We start from the raw sequence: 20,734 nt of genomic DNA on the forward strand, positions 1-20,734 counted from the left end.
ATTTCAGGTTTATAATATAATGATTCAACAATTGTATACATTACTCAGTGCTCATCACAGTAAGTGTACTCTTTTTTAAAAAATTTTTAAGGTTTATTTATTTTTGAGAGAGAGAGAGAGAGACAAAAGAGAGCGAGCTAGTGGGGAAGGGGCAGAGAGAGAGAGTGGGAACAGAGGATCCAAAGTGGGTTCCATGGTGACAGCAGAGAGCCCAATGTCGGGCACCAACTCACAAACCATGAGATCATGACCTGAGCTGAAGTCAGACGCTTAACTGACTGAGCCACCCAGACACCCTCAGTAAGTGTACTCTTAAGCCCTTTCACCTATCTCTCCCATCCTCCCACCCACCTCCTCTCTGTTAACTACCAGTCTGTTCTCTATATTTAAGAGTTGTTTTATTTTTTTTCTCTTTTTTTCTTTGTTCATGTGTTTTGTTTCTTTAATTCCACATATGAGTGAAATCGTATGGTATTTGTCTTTCTCTGACTGACTTACTTCACTTAGCATTATACCATCTAGATCCATCCGTGCTGCAACTGACGAGATTTCATTCCTTTTTCTGGCTGAGTCATGTTCCAGTGTGTGTGTGTGTGTGTGTGTGTGTGTGTGGGTGTGTGTGTGTGTGTGTGTGTGGTGTGTATACCACATTCTCTTTATTCATTAATTTACAGATGGACACTTGGGCTGCTTCTATATCTTGCCTATTGTAAGTAATGCTGCAATAAACATAGGGGTCCATATATCTTTTCAAACTAGTGTTTTCATTTTCTTTGGTTAAATATCTATCAGTGGAATTGCTGGATCATATGGTAATTCTATTTTTAATTTTTTGAGGAACTTCTATGTTGTTTTCCACAATGGCTGTACCAATTTACACTTTCAACACGGTTCCATCTCTACATCTCATCAACACTTGTTACTTCTTGTGTTTTTTATGTTAGTCATTCTGACAGGTGTTATCTCAGAGGTGATATCTCATTGTGGTTTTGATTTGTATTACCCTGATGATTAGTGATGTTGAGCATCTTTTCATGTGTCTGTTGGCCATCGGAATGTTTTCTTTGGAAAAATGACTATTCAAGTCCTCTGCCCATTTTTAATTGGATAATTTAGGGGTATTTTGTTGTTGACTCTGTAAGTTCTTTATATATTTTGGATATTAACCCTTTATTGGATATATCTTTTGCAAATATCATCTCCTATTCAGTAGGTTGTCTTTTTGCTTTGTCAATGATTTTCTTCACTATGTAAAAGCTTTTTTAATTTTTGTGTAGTCCCAATAATTTTATTTTCCTTTTGCTTCCCTTGCCAAAGGAGACATATCTAGAAATATTTCTAGGTCTAATTTCAAAGAAATCACTGACTATGTTTTCTACAGTTTCAAGTCTCGCATTTAGATCTTTAATCCACTTCGAGTTTATTGTTTTGTATAGTGTAAGAAAGTGGTCCAGTTTCATTCTTTTGTATGTGGCTGTCCAGTTTTCCCAGCACCAACACCATTTGTTTAAGAGACTATCTTTTTCCCATTGTATATTCTTGCCTCTTTGGTCATAGATTAATTGACCATATAAGCATGTATTTATTTCTGGGCTGTCTATACTGTTCCATTGATCTATGTGTCTATTTCTGTGCCAGTACCATACTGTTTTGATTACTGATTCAATTTTATTGCTAGTAATTGGTCAGTTCAAATTTTGTGTTTCTTCCAGATTAATTTTTGGAGGTTATATGTTTCTAGGAATGGATCCATTTCTACTAGGTTGTCTATTTTGTTGGCATATAATTCTTCATAATATTCTCTTATAATCCTATGCATTTCTGTGGAGTTGGTTGCTATTTCTCCTCTTCCATTTCTGATTTTATTTGAGTCCTTTTTTTCTTAATGAGTCTGGCTAAAGGTTTATCAATCTAGTTAATCTTTTCAAAGAACCAGCTCCTGGGTTATCGATCTATTCCAGTGGTTTTTTAGTCTCTATTTCATTTATTCTGTTCTAATCTTTTTTACTTCCGTCTATTATCTTTGGGCTTTGTTTGTTGTTCTTTTTCTAGCTCCCTTAGGTGTAAGGTTAAGGTTGTTCATTTGAGGCTTTTCCTGCTTCTTGAAATAGGCCTGTGTTACTACAATTTTCCCTCTTAGAACAGCTTTTGCTGCATCCCAGAGATTTTGGACTGTCATGTTTTAATTTTCATTTGTCTCCATGTATTTTTTTTTACTTCCTCTTTGGTCTCTTGGCTGAGGCATTCATTGTTTAATAGCGTGATATTTAACCTCCATGTATTTGTGTTCTTTGCAGCTTGTGTGTGTGTGTGTGTGTGTGTGTGTGTGTGTGATTTCTAGTTTCATACCAATGTGGACAGAAAAAATGCATATAATTTTGAATTTGTTCAGACTTGTTTTGTGACATAAGTTGGTTTATTCTGGAGAATTTTCCATGTGCACTTGAAAAGAATGTGTATTCTGCTGCTTTAGGATGGAATATTCTGAATATATCTGTTAGATCCGTTTGCTGCAGTGTGTCATTCAAACCCACTGTTCCCTTGTTGATTTTCTGTCTGGATGATCTATCCATTGCAACAGGGATATTAAAGTTTCCTACTATTATTGTATTACTATCAATTTCTTCCTTTATGACTGTTAATAGTTGCTTTATGTATTTGGGTGTTCCATGTTGGATGCATAAATATTTTAAATTGCTGTATCTTTTTGTTTGACGGTTCCCTTTATGAACAACTATGTAGTGTTATTCTTTTTCTCTTGTTACAGTCTTTGTATGAAGAACTATTTTTGTCTGATATAAGTATTGCTACCCCAATTTTTTTTTGCTTCCATTTGCATGAAAAATGTTTTCCTATCCTTTCACTTTCAATCTGCATGTGTCCTTAGGTCTGAAATGAGTCTCATATAGGCAGCATACCATTCAGGTAACTTATGTCTTTTGATTTGTGTATTTAGCCCATTTACATGAAAAGTAATTATTGAAAGCTATGTACTTATTGCCATTTTGTTACTTGCTTTACAGTTGATTTTGTAGTTATTCTCTATTTTCTTCTTGTCTTGCTCTCTTCGTTCATGGTTTGATGGCTTGGTTTAGTGATATGCTTGGATTTCTTTCACTTTATTTTTTGCACACCTACTACAGGTATTTTTTTTAAGCTACCATTAGGTTTATATATAACATCCTATGCATATAGCAGTCTATAATTCAGATGATGGTTGCTTAAGTTTGAGCCCATTCTAAAAATACTAAATTTTTACTACTGCCTTCCACATTTTATGTATATGACGTTATAGCTTACATCCTTTTATTTTTTTAAATTTTTGACTGATTTCTATAGATATAACTGATTTCATAACTTTTGTGCTTTAACCTCCATATTCATTTTATTAGTGATTAATCTACTATTTTATTATGTTTGTTTATACTTATGAAAATTTTTCTTTTATGGCCTTTTCTTTCCACACAAATAATTCCTTTTATCGTTTCTCATAAACTTGGTTTAGTAGTGACAAGTTCCTTTAGCTTTTACTTGTCTGGGAAGTTTCTTCATCTCCCCTTCTATTCTGAATGATAGCCTGGTAGATAAAGTAATAATAGAAGTGCAAGGAGAAATGGACAAATTCACAATTATAGTCAAAGACTTCAATACCCTTGTCAATAACTGAGAACAAGGAGATGGAAAATTATATCACTAACCAAATGAACTAATTGACATATTAAAAAAATTTTTAATGTTTATTTATTTTTGAGAGAGAAACAGAGCACAAGCAGGGGAGTAGCGGAGAGAGAGAGGGAGACACAGAGTCCAAAGCAGGGTCCAGATGCTGAGCTGTCAGCACAGAGCCCTACACGGGGCCTGAACCCACAAACCAGAGATCATTACCTGAGCCAAAGTCCTACGTTTAACTGACTGAGCCACCCAGTTGCCCTGACCTAATTGACTTATTTAGAATACACCACGCAGTGGGGGGCCTGGGTGGTTCGGTGGGCGTCCTACTTCTGCTCAGGTCATGATCTCACGGTCGGTGGGTTCGAGCCCCACGTGGGGCTCTGTGCTGACAGCTCAGAGCTTGGAGCCTGCTTCAGATTCTGCATCTCCTTCTCTCTCTGCCCCTCCTCCACTCACACTCTGTGTGTCTCTCTCTCCCTCTCAAAAGTAAATAGATATTTAAAAAACTTTTTTAGAATACAACACTCAAAAACAATAGGATACACATTCAAGTGCACATGGCAATTTTTCCAAAATAGGCTATATTCTGGGTACTAAAACAAATAATTCTCAGGAGATTCATAAGTACACAAGTCACACAAAGTATGTTCTTTGGCTAAAATGGAGTAAAATTAGAAATCAATACCAGAAATATCTCTAGAATATTCTCAATATTTGAAACCAAAATAATATATTTCTAAATAATCTACTGGTCAAAGAAGAAATCAAGAGAAAAAATTGAAAGTGTTTTTGAACTGAATGGAAAGAAAAACACAGCATATCAGAATTTCTGCGTTACCACTAAAAGAAAAAATGAAAACTCTTCCTAAACATAAGCAGGGAATATGTTTCCATTTATGTCGTCTTTAATTTCTTTCAGAAAACCTCTTTTAGTTTTCATTGTATTTCTTCTCCTTAGTTAAATTAATTCCTAAGTGTTCTATTCTTTTTGACGCTATTGTAAATTAAATCATTTTTGTAATTTCCTTTCAAATTGTTTGTTGTCAGTACATAGAAATGCAACTGATTTTTGTGTTTTGACTTTCTATCATGCTATTTTGCTGAATTCATTTATTGTCCTAGCAGTCTTTTGTAGTATTTCTAAGGTTTTCTATGTATAAGATTATATTATCTGTGACTAGAGATCATTTTACTTCTTTTCGAATTTGGATGCCTTTTATTTCTTTTTTGTGCCTAACTGTCCTGGCTAGAACTTCTAGTGCTATGTTAGACAGAATTGGTGAAAATGAGTATCCTTACTTTATTCCTGATATTAGGGGTAAACTTTTCAGTCTTTAACCATTGCATATGATGTTTGCTGTGGATTAGTCCTATATATATGGTCTTTATTATGTTGAGGTAGTTTTCTTCTTTTTTTAAAAAGATGTTTATTTATTTTTGAGAGAGAGAGAGAGAGTGCACGCAAGGGAGGGGCAGAGAGGGGGACAGAGTATCTGAAGCAGGCTCTGCACTGACAGCAGAGAGCCCGATGCAGGGCTTGAACTCATGAACCATAAGATTATGACCTGAGCCGAAGCTGGACACTTAACCAACTGAGCCACCCAGGCACCCCAAGGTAGTTTTCTTCTATTCCTAGTTTCTTAAGGGCTTTTATTATTAAATAGAGTTGAATTTTGTCAAATGCTTTTTCTACATCAATTGAGATGATCATGTGTTGTTTTACATTGATTGATCTTTATGTTTTAAACCATTGCATATTCAGAATAAATCCCATTTGGTTATGGTGTATGAGCCTTTTAATGTGCTATTGAATTCAATTTGCTAGCATTTCATTGAAAGGTTTTGCATCATTGTTTATAAGGTATATTGACCTGTAGTTTTCTTCTAGTGTCTTTGTATGACTTTGGTATCAGGGTAATGCTGGCTTCATGGGATGAGTTAAGTGTTCTTTTCTTTTCTTTTCTTTTTTTGAAAAGTTTAAGAAAGGTTGCTATTAATTCTCTAAATATTTGGTAGAATTCATTACTGAGCCATTAGTTCAAAGCCTCTTCTTTGTCGGGAGTTTTTTATTATTGATCCAATCTTTTTACTACTTATTGGTCTATTCAGAGTTTCTATTTCTACATGATTTACTATTGGTAGGTTTTGTGTTTCTAGGAATTTGTCTATTTCATCTAGGTTATCCAATTTATTTCATAATACTTTCTTACTTTTTGTTTCTGTAGAATCAGTAGTAATGCCTCCACTTTCATTTCTGATCTTAACAATTTGAGGCTTCTCTCTTATTTTCTTAGTCCATCTAGCTAAGGTTTGTAAATTTTGTTGATCTTTTCAAAAAACCAACTTAAGTTTTCAGTGAGTTTCTCTTTTGTTTTTCTAGTCTCTATTTTGTTATTCACTGTTTACTCCTTATTATTTCCTTTATTCCGCTAAATTTGGTTTTCATTGTTTTTCTTTTTTCAGTCCCTTAAGTTGTAAAAGTTGCCTATGTCTTTTAAACAATTTGAATTTGTAGGTAAAACCTCACAAAGAAGACTCCAGGCCAAGATGGCTTAAGTGGTGAATTCTACTAAACATTAAAAGAAGAAATAATACAAAGTATACATGATCTCTTCCAGAAAACTAGAGAGGAGACAATAATTCCCAATTCAATCTAGGAGACTAATATTATTCTAACACCAAAATTGGACAAAACTGTTCAAAGAAAAATAAACTATAGACCAATATTTCTCATGAACTTTTAAGAATTGAAAAAAAACTTAGAAACTGAATCCAACAATATATTAACAATCACAGCCAAGTAATTAACTTTTGAATATCAATCATGTAATTCACCATATTAACAAAGTTTTTAAAAAATAAAATCATATAATTTATAGATTTTTGTGTCCAACCCAACATCTATCATAACAAAAAGACCCTCAGTAAACTAGTAATAGAATTCCTTCAATTTGATAAAATATGAATATACCAAACTTAGTTAACATTACATTTAATTGTAAATAACTGAATGCTTTCCCCCTAACATCAGGAATAAGACAAGAATATCCATTGTCACCACTTCAACAATGTATAGCAGTTCAAACCAGTGCAATAAGACAAGAGAAAAATATAAGTTATCTAGACTGGAAAAGTAGAAGTAAAATTATCTTTATTTATAAAAATCATCATCATCTGTGTAGAAAATAATATGGAATTTCCAAAAATCCTATTAAAACCAGTGAACTTAGCAACATTGCAGGATACAAAATCAATATACAAAAGCAATGGTATTTCTTAATTCTACCAACAATCAGAAATTAAAAGTTAAAAATAGCAATGTCACTTATATTATCAAAAGTTACAATATACTTAGGGATAAATTTGATAAAACACATGCAATACCTGTACACTGAAAACTATAAAATGTTGCTAAGGGAATTTAAAGAAGATTTAAATACATGGGGAGATAACACCTTGTATATAAGTCAGCAGTCCCAATATTGTTAAAAGGTTAATTCTCCCCACAATGATCTGAATATTTACTATAATCCTAATCAAAGCAGAATTTTATATTGAAATTGAGGAGTTCATCTAAAATTCATATAGAAATGCATAGAACCTAACACAACCAAAACAACTTTGGAAAAGAAGAAACAAGTTGAAAGACTACCTAATTTTAAAATGTATTACAAAGCTACAATAATTAAAACAATGTGGTTCAGGCTAAAGATATACAATTAGGTTGTATAAAGGTGCCTGGGTGTCTCAGTCAGTTAAGTGTCCAGCTCTTGATTTTGGCTCAGGTCGTGATTTTATAGTCCATGAGATTGAGTCCCACATTGGGCTCTGTGCTGACAGTGTGGAATCTGCTTGTAATTCTCTTTCCCTCTCTCTCTGTCCCTCCCCCATGCATTTTCTCTCTCTCTCTCATTCTCTCTCTCTCTCAAAATAAATAAGCTTTTTAAAAAAGAAAGTAGAATAGGCCAATGAAAATAGAGAGTTCACAAACAGACATATACACAGAAATGGACAACTGATTTTTGACAAAGGAGCAAAGACAATTCAATGGAGAAAGATAGCTTCAAGAAATGGTGCTGGCACAATTGAAAATCCACGTGCGAAAAAACAAACTTTAATCCAAACTCATACCATATACAAAAATTACTCAAAATAGATCATAGGTCTAAAAGTAAAACATAAAACTATTAAACTTTTAGAAAACAACAGTAGAAAATCTTTTTTTACCTTATATTTAGCAAGGATTTCTTAGATTTGACACCATAACCATGATTTATGAAAGAAACAAATGATATATTGAATTTTATCAAAATTTACAATGCATACTCTTCAAAAGATACTGCTAAGAGAATAAAGACAAACCATTGTCTTGGAAAAAGTATTTGAAAAATCAAATAACTGAAAAAGGACATGTATCTAGAATGTATATTTAAAACTTTCAAAACTCAATAAGTAGACAAAACCCAATTTAAAATGGGCTAAAAATGTATACACTCCTCCAAAGGAGATGTATGAATGGGAAATAAGTACATGAAATATGTTTTTTTTTTTAAAATCTTTAATAATAAAATCCAAAAACCTTTTAAAACAAGATATTCAACGCCATTAGACTTTTGGGATATGCAAATTAAAACCACAATAATGAAACTACCCTAAAACTGAAAAATAGATGATACAAGTATCCGCTAAGAAGTTGAGGAACTAGACCTTTCACACCCTGCTTTTGGGATGTAAAATGCTAAAATCAGTTTGGTAGTTTCTTAAGTAGTTAAACATATACCTAACCTATCATACATAGGAATTTACAAAAGAAAAATGGAAGCATAAATCCACATAAACAGTTGTGTACAAATATTCACAGAAGCTTTGTTTGTAACAGTTCAAACCTGGAAACAACCCAACTGTCTATCAACAGGTGAATGAGTAAACAAATTTTGATACACTGATATACTTACTACCCAGGAACAAAAAGGAATGAACTGCCTATACTGAGGCAGCATAAATGAATCTCAAAATAAATATGCTGTGTAAAATCACAGTTTTAAAATATGTGCAGTTTATTGTTAACCATACTTCACAAAAGCTGTAAAAATTAGAGCTAATGTCAAGAAATCAACAAGTTTTTAAGGATGGTATTTTAATGGTTATTTTTAAATCTTCACTATTTGTAATATACATAAAGGCAATATTTCACTTTGTTTTTCAAACAGGTGACACACTAAGTTACTTTGAATTTGTTATGTGAGATGAACATGATTTATTAACAAATTTAAACAATATGTCATGTTTGGGAGACAAATGAAATCTTAAAATGTAGATTGAAAGATGCTTACAGCTCAAAATATATCAGAAAATGTTTTTCTAGGAGATTTGGGATCTTAATATTTGGAAAAAAACAATCAACTGGCTTATTTTTATACATACTATGTTCTATTTCTAAACATAAATGTAAGAGTGACTGAGTGACTAAGTCATGAGTTCCATCATCAAAATATATTCAGAATCTCACTGTTTCTCACCACCTCCATTGTTCCCACTCTAGTTAAACACCATCATCTGTCCTCTGGATTCTTACAATAGTTTTCCACCTATTCTCCCTCCTTTCTTTGTCCTTCCAACGGCCTATTCTTAATGCAGCCCTGAGCACCTTATGGCATTCCTTTGCTCAAGACTAGCCAATGGCTTCCTCATATCAGTGAAAGTTCTTATGATGGTCTTCAAGGCCTCATTAGTCATATTCCAATCACACTGGCCTTCATTCTCCTATTCAAACACGCCAGCCACATTCCTACTCCAGGTCCCTTGACTTGCTCTGCCTGAACACCTTACCCATTGCCTTCTTTTCTTCTTCAGAGATTTCCTAAACATCACCCACCTTCACTCCCAACCTCATTCTCTGCCTTGTTTTTCTACATAACATTCAATGTCATCTGATATATCATGTGTTTTACTTATTTAGGATATTGCATTCATTGTACTGATGACCCTAATTATTGGCCTTTCAGTATTTTACACATTTAGTGGGTCCTCCCATCAGAGAAAGAAGAATCTATCTCCACACCCCTCAAATCTGGGCTGGACTTGTCATTTGTTTTGGCCCATAAAATGCAAAGGAAATGACAGTAAGTTTCAATTCTTCAAGAGGCATGATGCCTTCTCTTTTTCTTGCTTCTCTCTTCTGCCTTCACCAAGAACAAAATGTTGGCCCAGATCAGATCTGGACGCATGAGCAAGCCCAGGTGAAAGCAGCCAGGCTCAACCCTGACCACTCTTAGACACATGGGAAATAATAATAAATAGTGGTGGTTTTAAGCTATTAGGCTTTGGGGTGATTTGTTATACAGCATTATTGTAGCAACAGCAGAATGTGTTTTTCTGTTGTCTTTATCTGTCAGCTAGAAAATAAACCCCATGGGGGCAGGAATTCTTCTCTCTTTCATTCCCTTTTATGTCCTCAGGGTTTAGAAGAGTGCCTGGGTCAGAACACTGCTTAATAAGTATTCATTGAATGAATTCATGACTTCAATATAACTCAATAGTCAAAGCCACTACAGGTGCTCAGATGAAACCAAAAAAAGAGAAGGATGGATTCATGAGTTTTGCTTATCTGTTCTCTTTCAACCACTGGGCTTAATAACCCTATATGAATTATCTATTGCTGCATAATGTGTTACTTCAAAATTTAGCAGCTAAAAGCAACAAACACTTATTATCTCATGGTTTCTGTGAGTCTGGATCTGAGAATGGCTTAAATGGGTAGTTATCTTTCATGAGACTGCAGTCAAAGTGTTAACCAAAGATGCTCAAGGTTCAACAGGTGAAGACCCATGCCCAAACTCAATCACATGGGACTTTTCACAGGGCTGCCTCATGGGTAGCCAGGTGGCTTCCTCCAGAGTGAGTGATAGATACAAGGGATGGCTGGAGACAACATCCAAGACATAAACCACAGTTGTTTTTATAAACTAATCTCAGAAGTGTTATCCTATCATACTGTATTCTCTTCCTTAGGAATGAATCAATCAATCAAGCCCATATTCAAGGGGAAATGACCACCCAAAGTCATTGGATACTGGGAAGTAAGAATCATTAGAGCCTTTCTTAAAGGCTGTCTTCCACATGAGCATACAGGTCCTCAAGTTCCATTTTTAAAAGGATAAGATTTAAATCATAACTTCTCTGCTTGATATTTTTAAAAATCAAATTTGCATCAGATGCCATTATTGCATTTGATAATGCGACTTCTCAAGGGACTGGGAAATCTGAACATTAGATTTCCTTGCATGCCCAAGATTTTAGAGCAAGTGTTTAATTCAAGGATGATCAGAGAGGACGATTTGATTTAAAAGTATAAAGTAGAATCTCTTGACAATTTTTTTTCTCTTATGATCACTAAACTTTCACTATTAGGGATTCATCTCATTTAGTCCAGAAGCTCTGTTTTCAAGAGTCATCAATTTCATCAGCTAATAATCCTTAAGTATCAAATCGTAGTGAAGCTAAAAGCATCACAAGAATTAAAAATATCTTATCATCCCTGTCCTCAAATGCTTAGAATTTAGTTGTAATAAAATGTAAGTACCCAGATGGAGGGGGAGCCCCTAAATGATCTTCAGCAAAGCAATTCTTTTGTGCCTAAGAAAATAAATGGCTAAAATAGTTACTAGATATATAACTTAAATGATTTTAAAATAACTCTTCCATATCTCTGCTCTTACTTGGATCATGAAAAGAGGAGTGCCTGGTTGGCTCAGTAGGTTAAGCGTCTGGCTTTAGCTCATGTCATGATCTCATGGTTCATGGGTTCGAGTCCTGCATCAGGCTGTATGCTGACAGCTCACAGCCTGGAGCCTGCTTTGGATTCTGTTTCTCCCTCTCTTTCTGCCCCTCCCCCACTCATTCTCTCTCTCTGTCTCTCTCTGTCTCTCTGTCTCTCTCTCTCTCTCTCTCACTAGCTCTCTCTCAAAAATGAATAAACATTAAAAAAATTTTTTTAAAGAAAAGAGAAAAGATATTCCCCTAAAATAACATTCCCATTTCATTGACTCTTCTGGAAGGAGCAGCAGGCTCTCAATCACCACCAGATTCATGAGCTCACATCAGCTAACTTATGATTGTTCTATTATTTACAATCTTTAGTTACAAAGAATGCCAAGAGAGTCAGCAACATCACTAGGATAAACAAGTGAAAATAGAAAAAATGTCTAAATCAATGCTGTCTGTGAAAAAAACAAAGATGCACATTTCATTTCTTACTGGATAAATATGAATCTACTCATGCATTGGCACGTAGACTTACTGTTCTACTCAAATAAGCTAGTCACGATGGAAACATCATGCAGATATGTGTCAATGCCCTCTAAACAATACACCTGGTATATACTTGCTACAAGGAAAGATCCTGCAGAAATCAAAATTTATGATCCCCAACTATGAGTTCCATGTCAGTAGGATATAGAGTCTTGGGCTGAAAGGGCAGGAATGTGACCAGATGAGAAGGAAGTGAGGAGGCAAGAGAGATGTTAGTTACCATTAGGAAAAGCACCTTGTCTTACACACACACACACACACACACACACACACACACACTCTGCTTTCTGAAAATCAGGAAAAGGAGAGAAAAATACACACACACACACACACACTGCTTTCTGAAAATCAGGAAAAGGAGAGAAAAATAATCACATACTCTGTGGACATGAATGACTTTTTCTCTTAAGGTGATAAATTCCCTCCGAAGGACTACTGCATTTATTTAAGTTGTGTAGAATCATTAAAATCCTGATTGATAGAGCAGATATTGAGAGCTATACACACTTCCAGATGACTTTCTGAGACTGACGTGACCCCAACGAAGCACTTACTCCGTGAAAAACTAATACAAGTACCTTCTCTTTAATTGAACCCTACAGTTCTTACCTCAATAGAGCAGTATCTGTGAGATTTTCTCCTTACATTTTTAAAGAATTTATCTTACACTTCCAGACAGAAAGAATCCATTTCTTGAGTGAGAGTAAAATAAAGAAGTAAGCGCATTATCTGTGTAATTGAAGCAAAATTAAAACAACTTTACATCAATTATCTGACCAGGGTAATAATCTTCATTCTCTGCTTCACTTTACACGTGTAGTATGTCTGTTTTCCAAGATGTAAAATTTGAAAAAATAATAAAGTATTAAAAATGCCTACCTCTTAGGAGTTTATGAAAATCAATGGAATTTAAGTTAGAAGGAATGTAATTAGCTTGCCTGGAATTTGGCTAGTCCAGCTAAATTAACACCATAGCTTTTTCAAAAATGTGCCACGAGACCCATAAGATTAAGAAGTACAATACCTACTTGTGACCTCAAGTACAAATCGCCTCAAGGAAAGGTCCTCTCAAGTCAGGTGCAGCCCCTTGTCTAATGCACATGACCAGTCACCAGCTACAGGCCAGTGGACAGAATAGTCTCCACCTCATTTACCAAATATTTCTCCTGCAATAAATCAGCAAAAATGTGCTAAGTGCCTTGTGTGAAGGATGCCTGATCTACTGCTGGAGGCTCTGCTCGCATGGGGTTGTTAAACTCAGCATTGCATCTGGCTTAAAAACCCTGACTTGAAGCTATGTGTGCAGAAACTCTGTAACCCTTAATATTTGGATCAATCGGAATTCCTAAAAGCCTCTGCTCTCTCCAACAACTTTGTCCTACAAATTACTGCTTCTTATTAACCTACATATTGCAGCATAAAAACTAGTAACGTTACAAAATTACCCTTGGTTGCATTAATGAAAGCATTCATATTGACTCTCTGAATGCTGTCTTTGGACCACAAGCCTGGAAAATTTTCCACATACTTATATGTTTAAGAGTGAATTGAATACTGGCCTCAATTCTGCATTTGAAAAGCTTATCTGTGACTCTAACCAGGGGCATTTGCCCTAAGGTTTTCTAGGTATCTATTAACCCTCAACATTTGAAACAAAATTTGGAGTATTTTCTGTAAAGAAGGTTATTGCATAATAAAGGATTTGTCTCTTGTTTGTCTTGGGTTCCTAACATGGAGCTTTCAAAACTCAGAATGTCCTGAGTGATAAGTGTCTTTATTATTCATGAGCGCTTTAGATCACACCTGAGCTTAATACTGAGATGACTCAGGATGGTGGCTGTTACCAGAAAAAAACAGCCATGTGATTGGAGGCACAGGGTTTTGACACAGACCAACCTCTGGGGCTAGGAGGTGGGCTAGAGACTAAGGTCAACCCTATGGCCAATGATTCAGTCATTCATGCCCGTGTAATGAAACACCAATTAAAAAAAACAAACAAACAAATCTCAGGGCACCAAGACTTAGGTGAGTTTCCTGGTTGTTGAACACAGTGATACATCTGATCTGTGGGGAGACGACAATGGGAACTCTGTGTCTGAAATCCTCTCAGACCTTGCCCTGAGGCTCTTCATTGGGCTGGTCCTCATTTGCATCCTTTATAATAAAACTGTGGTTGTAATTACAACAACTTTCCTGAGTTCTAGGAGTTGTTCTAGTCTACTGAATCATTAAAATCCCTAAATTTGTAGCCAATTGGTCAGAAATACAGGTGGCTGGGAAATCCTGAGCTTCCATTGGGCATCTGAGTAAGGAAGCTTTCTGGGATGATGCCCTTAAGCCTGTGGAGTCTGACACTAACTCTGGGTGGTTAATATCAGAATTGTATAATAACACCCTAAGGATACACATCTGTTGTCTGATTTTCAAAGGGCTCTTTGACCCAAATACTAACGTTACACACCAGTGCTCTACAGAGACCTGAACAAAGAGTTTTTCCAAATGAAAGAAACGTTCTTTTTTTTCATTTTTTTTAATGTTTATTTATTGTTGAGAGAAAGAGAGACAGAGTGTGATCATGGGAGGGGCAGAGAGAGAGAGGGACACACAGAATCGGAAGCAGGCTCCAGGCTCTGAGCTGTCATTACAGAGACCGACGCAGGGCTCGACTCACGAACCGCGAGATCATGACCTGAGCCAAAGTCAGAGGCTTAACCCACTGAGCCATCCAAGTGCCCGAGAAAGAAAGGTTCTTAAAGACAGAACTAAGAAGCCTCATTACCTATGAAGAACAGTCAGGTGGCTTCCAAAATTTACAAAAGATGGCTATCAAATTATCAGGAATACTTCAGCTGCTTACAGTCCTCCTAAAATCCCTACATCTTCAAATCCTTCAAGATGCAGTCAACAGCAAACAAGATCTCACCTTCTACTACAGTGTTTCTCAAATCGTGGTCCATGAATTCCTGGGAGTCCTCAGGATGCTTACAGGGTGTCTACAACGTGTCCACTAAAGGGACAGTCCAACAAAGTGAGCCTGTAACTTCAGGGGAAAAATAGCCAAATATTCTCTGGCTTTTTCACTGCACTGACGCTTGCAGAGAGATTGTGCCAAAACAATGGTGGACAAAACTGTTGGTGTCTCGGCACAAATCAAACCACTGGCACCAAATGGTACTTGTGCTTTTGTATTCCTCACTACCACACACTCACAGGGAGAAGGAAAGAAAGGAAGAGGGGGCCAGATCCATTTAAGAATGGCCTTAATGAAACAGTACCATTTTTGTATTTTAATTTAAGTATCAACCTTTGAATACATGCTAGATGAAAACATGGACAATATATATCAAGCACTTTTTTACATAGCGAAGTACACTTGTGCAATTATCTCTTGCAAACTCAACTAACTGCTTTTTTCCATGGAGCACCGCTTTGACTTAAGAGATCAACTGATAGATAAATTGTTATCACTCACATTGGTTGTTTGCAGATATTTTCTTGAAAAATGGACAAAGTGGGTCTGTCGTTTCAAGGAAAAGAAACCCCAGAAATTGGTGCCAGTGGTAAAATTGAAGATTTCATAGGGGAATTAGAATTTTTAACCACTGTGGGCTTAAAATCTTCCCAATACTTAAAAACATTTTTCGATGAGACTGGTGATGATATTAGTGAATGTGATTTTTAGATTATATAGTAAAATGCATCAACATTTGGAAAATCTGCATAACTCAATATTCAATATTTTCCAAATGATGTTATCCAATTAGGTATGAGTAAAGATTTATTCACAGTGTGAAACAGACCAATGGGTTTTAAGGAAACAGGGTATAAAAACCTCATTGATACAGTTTCAATGAAACTAAATTACATATTGAAGCTAACCTTGAAGAACTATTACTTAGAAATTTTGATTGGTGGCTCAGTCAGTTAAGGGTCTGACTCTTGATTTCGGCTCAGGTCATGATCTCATGGTTCATGAGTTGAAGCCCCACATCAGGCTCCATGCTGACAGTGTGGAGCCTGCTTGGGATTCTCTCTCTCTCTCTCTCTCTCTCTCTCTCTCTCTCTCTCCTCCTCCTCCTCCTCCTCCTCTTCCCCTGACTCTCTCTCTCTCTCTCTCTCAAGATAGATAGATAGATAGATAGATAGATAGATAGATAGATAGATCAATCGATCTTGGTGCAATATCACAGAAGAATATCCACTATTAACTGAAAACTCTTCTATTTTCCAAGTAGATATCTCTGTAAAAATAGATTTTCTTCATAGACTGCAACCAGAACAACATATCATAATACATTGAATGCAGTGGCAAATATAAGACTCCAGCAGTCTTCCATGAAACCAAACATTAAAGGGATTTGCAAAACTCTAAAGCAATTTCAATAATCTAGCTAAATTTTTTCTTTTGGAGAATGAATTTATTTTTCATAATAATGTTAATATGTTATGGATTTATTACCGCCAGTTTCGCATGAATCAATAAATGTATTTTTAAAGGCCTCAGTTTTAGTTTCCAATGTGGTAAATATTGATAGATATAATCCAGATCCACAAAAACTTTGTGAGGTCTTCAATAATCCTTAGCAGTGAGTATAAACAGGCTCTGAGACCAAAATGTTAAAACACTGCCTCATTGTTGCCACTCTGTTCCAAACCATTATCATCACTCTCTGAATTTCTGCACTAACGTCTCACAGATCTCCCTGCTCCCAACTTGTTTCTTTGCATAATATTCCCAAACCACATCCAGACTCTTTTTAAATGTAAAGCAGGTCATGTCCCTCCTCTGATCAAAATCCTCCAAAGGCTTCCTTCCAAAATCATTTAAGGAAAAAGGTGAAGTACTCATTGGCCTACTAATGGTAGACGTGATCATTTCTGATTCTCTGCCATCACCCCCTCCTCACACTTGCTGCGGCTTCCCACCTGTTTGCTGGTCCCCGAACAAGCTAAGTATGATCCCACCCAGCTCTCTCCTCAGGTTAGAGCTCATTTCCTTCACGTATCTACATAGACTGTCTCTTGCCTGCTGTTGATCTTTGCACACGTTTCACTTCATTGTCTTTCAGGACCAGTGTGCCTTCTATGACTGCTTACGATTGCAACTCTCCAGGGACCCCTGCCCTGCTTTATTTTTCTCCACAGCAGGTATTACCATTTGATACACTGTGTAGTCTTTTTTTTTTTTTTTTTTCCCCATTTTATTGTCTGTTTCCCTCCACTAAGAAATAACCTCTTTGAAGGCAGGTATTTTGCCTGGTTTCTGCATCCGTTTTCCCTAGCACATAAGAGGCACTCCATGTGTATTAGCTAAATAAGTGAATGAGTAAGCAAATGAATGAGAGCACATGGGGAGAGCAAAATGTCTCCAAAAGTTCTGAAGAATTGTAGTCGGATCAAAAAGATTCTTTGATGGTCTCAAGGAGTAATCTAACCTTTTTTAGTCTTACCCTGACCCCAAACAAGATAAAATTAGGGAGTGAGCAAAGTCAGGAGCCTCTCTGAGTCACATTCCAGGCTGATGACTAGCCCATCCTCTAGAAACTGGCAACTATCTGCCACATGTCCACTCCAGCCTTGGCCTCTGGGTGCACAGTCCTACCCCAGGCTAGATACCAAATGTAGCTTCAGAATCACAAGGTTGGAGATGACAGTGGGGGCACCAGGTATTCTGATAGCTGGACCTAGTATGCCTCAGAACCCTGGTGAACATGTTGCAGCACTTGGAGATTGTTTGTTGGGATAGCTATCTGCCCACTTGGACCACTGGAAGACTTCTTACTGTGCTTCCACTTGTATAAATATCCAAAATTTTGGCCTTTGTTAGATTAGCTGATAATACTTGTATCTCACCTGTCTTTTCCTCATAAAGAGTCTCTTGATTCACACTACTCAGCTCTATGACTCCTTATGTCCATCCCTAGAGCGGTGCTGTCCAACAGAACTTTCTGAAGTGATAGACATGGTCACCTCTGCCTGGTCCAACATAATATCTGCTAGGCAAACATGTCTATTGAGCACTGAAAATGTGGCCAGTGCAACTGAATTTTAAATTTAATTTAATTTTAATTAATTTAAATTTGAAGAGTCACATCTAGCCAGTGGTTCATGTATTGGATACTGTAGCCCTAGAATTATAGACCAACTTCACTCTTCAGATTCTTTAGAATTTCTAGTCTGGGACCACAGAGCTCTTTCTCTACCTGCCTTAAGTCACCTAAGGCATTAATTTAGGCTTTACAATGCAAAGGCTATCTGCCTTTTAACAATGGCCTCTTAAGCACCTTAATCGATTCAGGGATAAAGGAAATAAACCAAGAAGTGAAGTAGTTCCAAATACATGTTTTTATTAGGAAATAAAAAATTGAACTTCCTCCATGACTTCCTTTCTCTCTGAAATTGTATCTGCATCAGCTTGCTGATCTCTATCCACACTAGAAAAAGTATTTGGTTTATTACTGTTCTAAATCACTCTTGCCTTTTTTTTCTAAACAACTGACCCTCTTTTTCTAGTATTGATGTTTTAATGGATGAATTATTACCACTTTTCCAAAGTTAAAGAAAATTGATCCAAACATTTTAAATGTAAAAATCTATATGTACAACCATTGGACTGGAGAGATTAAATGTCTGTACAAATGAAACAATTAAAAATGAATGTACTAGAGGTCATTGGAAGCCTTATTTGGATAGTCAGAGCAAATCCAAGGACAAATTTTTTTTTTAATGTTTATTTATTTTTGACAGAGAGAGAGAGAGACAGAGCATGAGCAGGGAGGGGCAGAGAGAGAGAGGGAGACACAGAATCCAAAGCAGGCTCCAGGCTCTGAGCTGTCAGCAGAGCCCAACACTGGGCTTGAACTCATTAACTTTGAGATCATGACCTGAGCCGAAGTTCGGACGCTCAACCGACTGAGCCACCTAGGCGCCCCATCCAAGGACAAATTTTTACAAAGAATTTAAGTCGCAGTCCAAAAGGTTATACTCTGTCCCCTTAAGATTTGTATGTACGTATATAAGTAAATGGATAAATCGAAACAAAGAATTCTGAAAGTCCTTTATGCTGAGTGATATAAAAATAAAAAGCAAGACGTGAGGAGGCCTGGATATCTTACACACACACATACACACACAGACTGAAGCCGGCTGTGTTCATGGAAATAGTGATAATGTAGTAAAATAGCACACCATGGTTACCCATTGATTGTTGAATTTGTCAGTAGTTCAAACAACCCAAAATGGTGTTATCTAGTCACTTCTTTATCTCGCTGCTTCCCTGCAAATTAACTTCTGCTGTAGCTACACCACCACTTTGACTGGGAGCTCTCTTTTGACCCCAAATCTCTGTTACTCTAATGTCCCCTGAAACTACAACTTTGGAGTCAATTTATTAATCTGCACACTCCCTGGAAGCAATAGTTGGAAATAAGGAAGCATATTAGGAAGGGAAGGCCAAGGAGCATTTTCAGTTGCTGGGCTGCTGGCTATCAGAGGACTCTCCCTAAAGGAGGAAACTTTGGGATATATCTGCAGGAAGGAAGTGCCAGATGTGTGTTAATATTTCTTTATCATTTATCCATCACCATCGCTACTTTTTTTTTTTTAAAAAATTAATGTTTATTTACTTTTTGAGACAAAAAAAGAGAGAGGCTGTGAGCAGGGAAGGGGCAGAGAGGGAGGGAGACACAGAATCTGAAGCAGGCTCCAGGCTCTGAGCCGTCAGCACAGAGCCTGACTCGAGGCTCAAGCTAACAGACTGCGAGATCATGACCGAGCCTGTATCAGACGCTCAACGGACTGATCCACCCAAGAGCCCCAGCTTCACTACTTTTTAATTGATCATTTCTATGAAAAAAGAGCTCTACCGACCTAATGTCTTTTTATCCTCACAACAACCCAACAAAGTAGTATTGGTTATCCCCATTTTACAGAAAGATTTGGAGTCTAAGAAACATGCCTAGGGCCCCTAGCCTAGTAAATGGTGGAGTGAGTTCACAGAGCATGTGGAGTGACCTGAAAAATTTCTTTCTTCCCCTATGCAGATTATCTCATCACACAGATAATGTGCATGAAGGTCATTAGGGGTCATCTAAATATCTTGCTTCATTTCCTCCTGTCTCATGGTCTGACTCAGTGAAGAGAAGGAACAGCTGGGTTAATTCCTAGGCAGCAACACCCAAGAGAGCTTTCGGCAGAAGTCTAATTTTATATGAAAATGCTACAAGATCACTTACAGCAGAGACATCCCCCAAATGAATCTATCTTGAAGTGAACACATCAGCAAATTATATTCATGTTTAAGGAAAGAGGTCTTGTAAAAGACACACCCTAAAATATGCCATTGCATTTCTTTGGAATGTGTTCAGGAGGTGAAAATAGCTAAAGAAATTGGCCAGCGTTCCTTATCACACAGTATTCCTAACCATCTGCTGCATGTGCTTGTGAAGACGGTACTCGGTGCTTAAAATTCTCATCAAAGAAAATGTGAATAACCAGTTTACAACCTGTGAGAAAAAGGGAAAAGGATGCCTCCTTCCCGTTGCCACGAGTTCAGATTTACAGTTAACACGTGTAGTTGTGGGTGGCTGTGCTTGTTTCTTAAAAGAAGATAATTGCACACACCACCAAATAACAAAACAAAAGGGGAAAATGCGTGTGGGAGGTGGGAGTGAGATGTTAGAATAATTTAATTACTGTCAGGTGGTTCTCAAGCTGCACTAGGGGGAAAGAAAGCTTTGAACAAGATCTATTA

Source organism: Panthera leo, chromosome A1, assembly GCF_018350215.1.
Source record: "Panthera leo isolate Ple1 chromosome A1, P.leo_Ple1_pat1.1, whole genome shotgun sequence".
Taxonomy (NCBI): Eukaryota; Metazoa; Chordata; class Mammalia; order Carnivora; family Felidae; genus Panthera; species Panthera leo.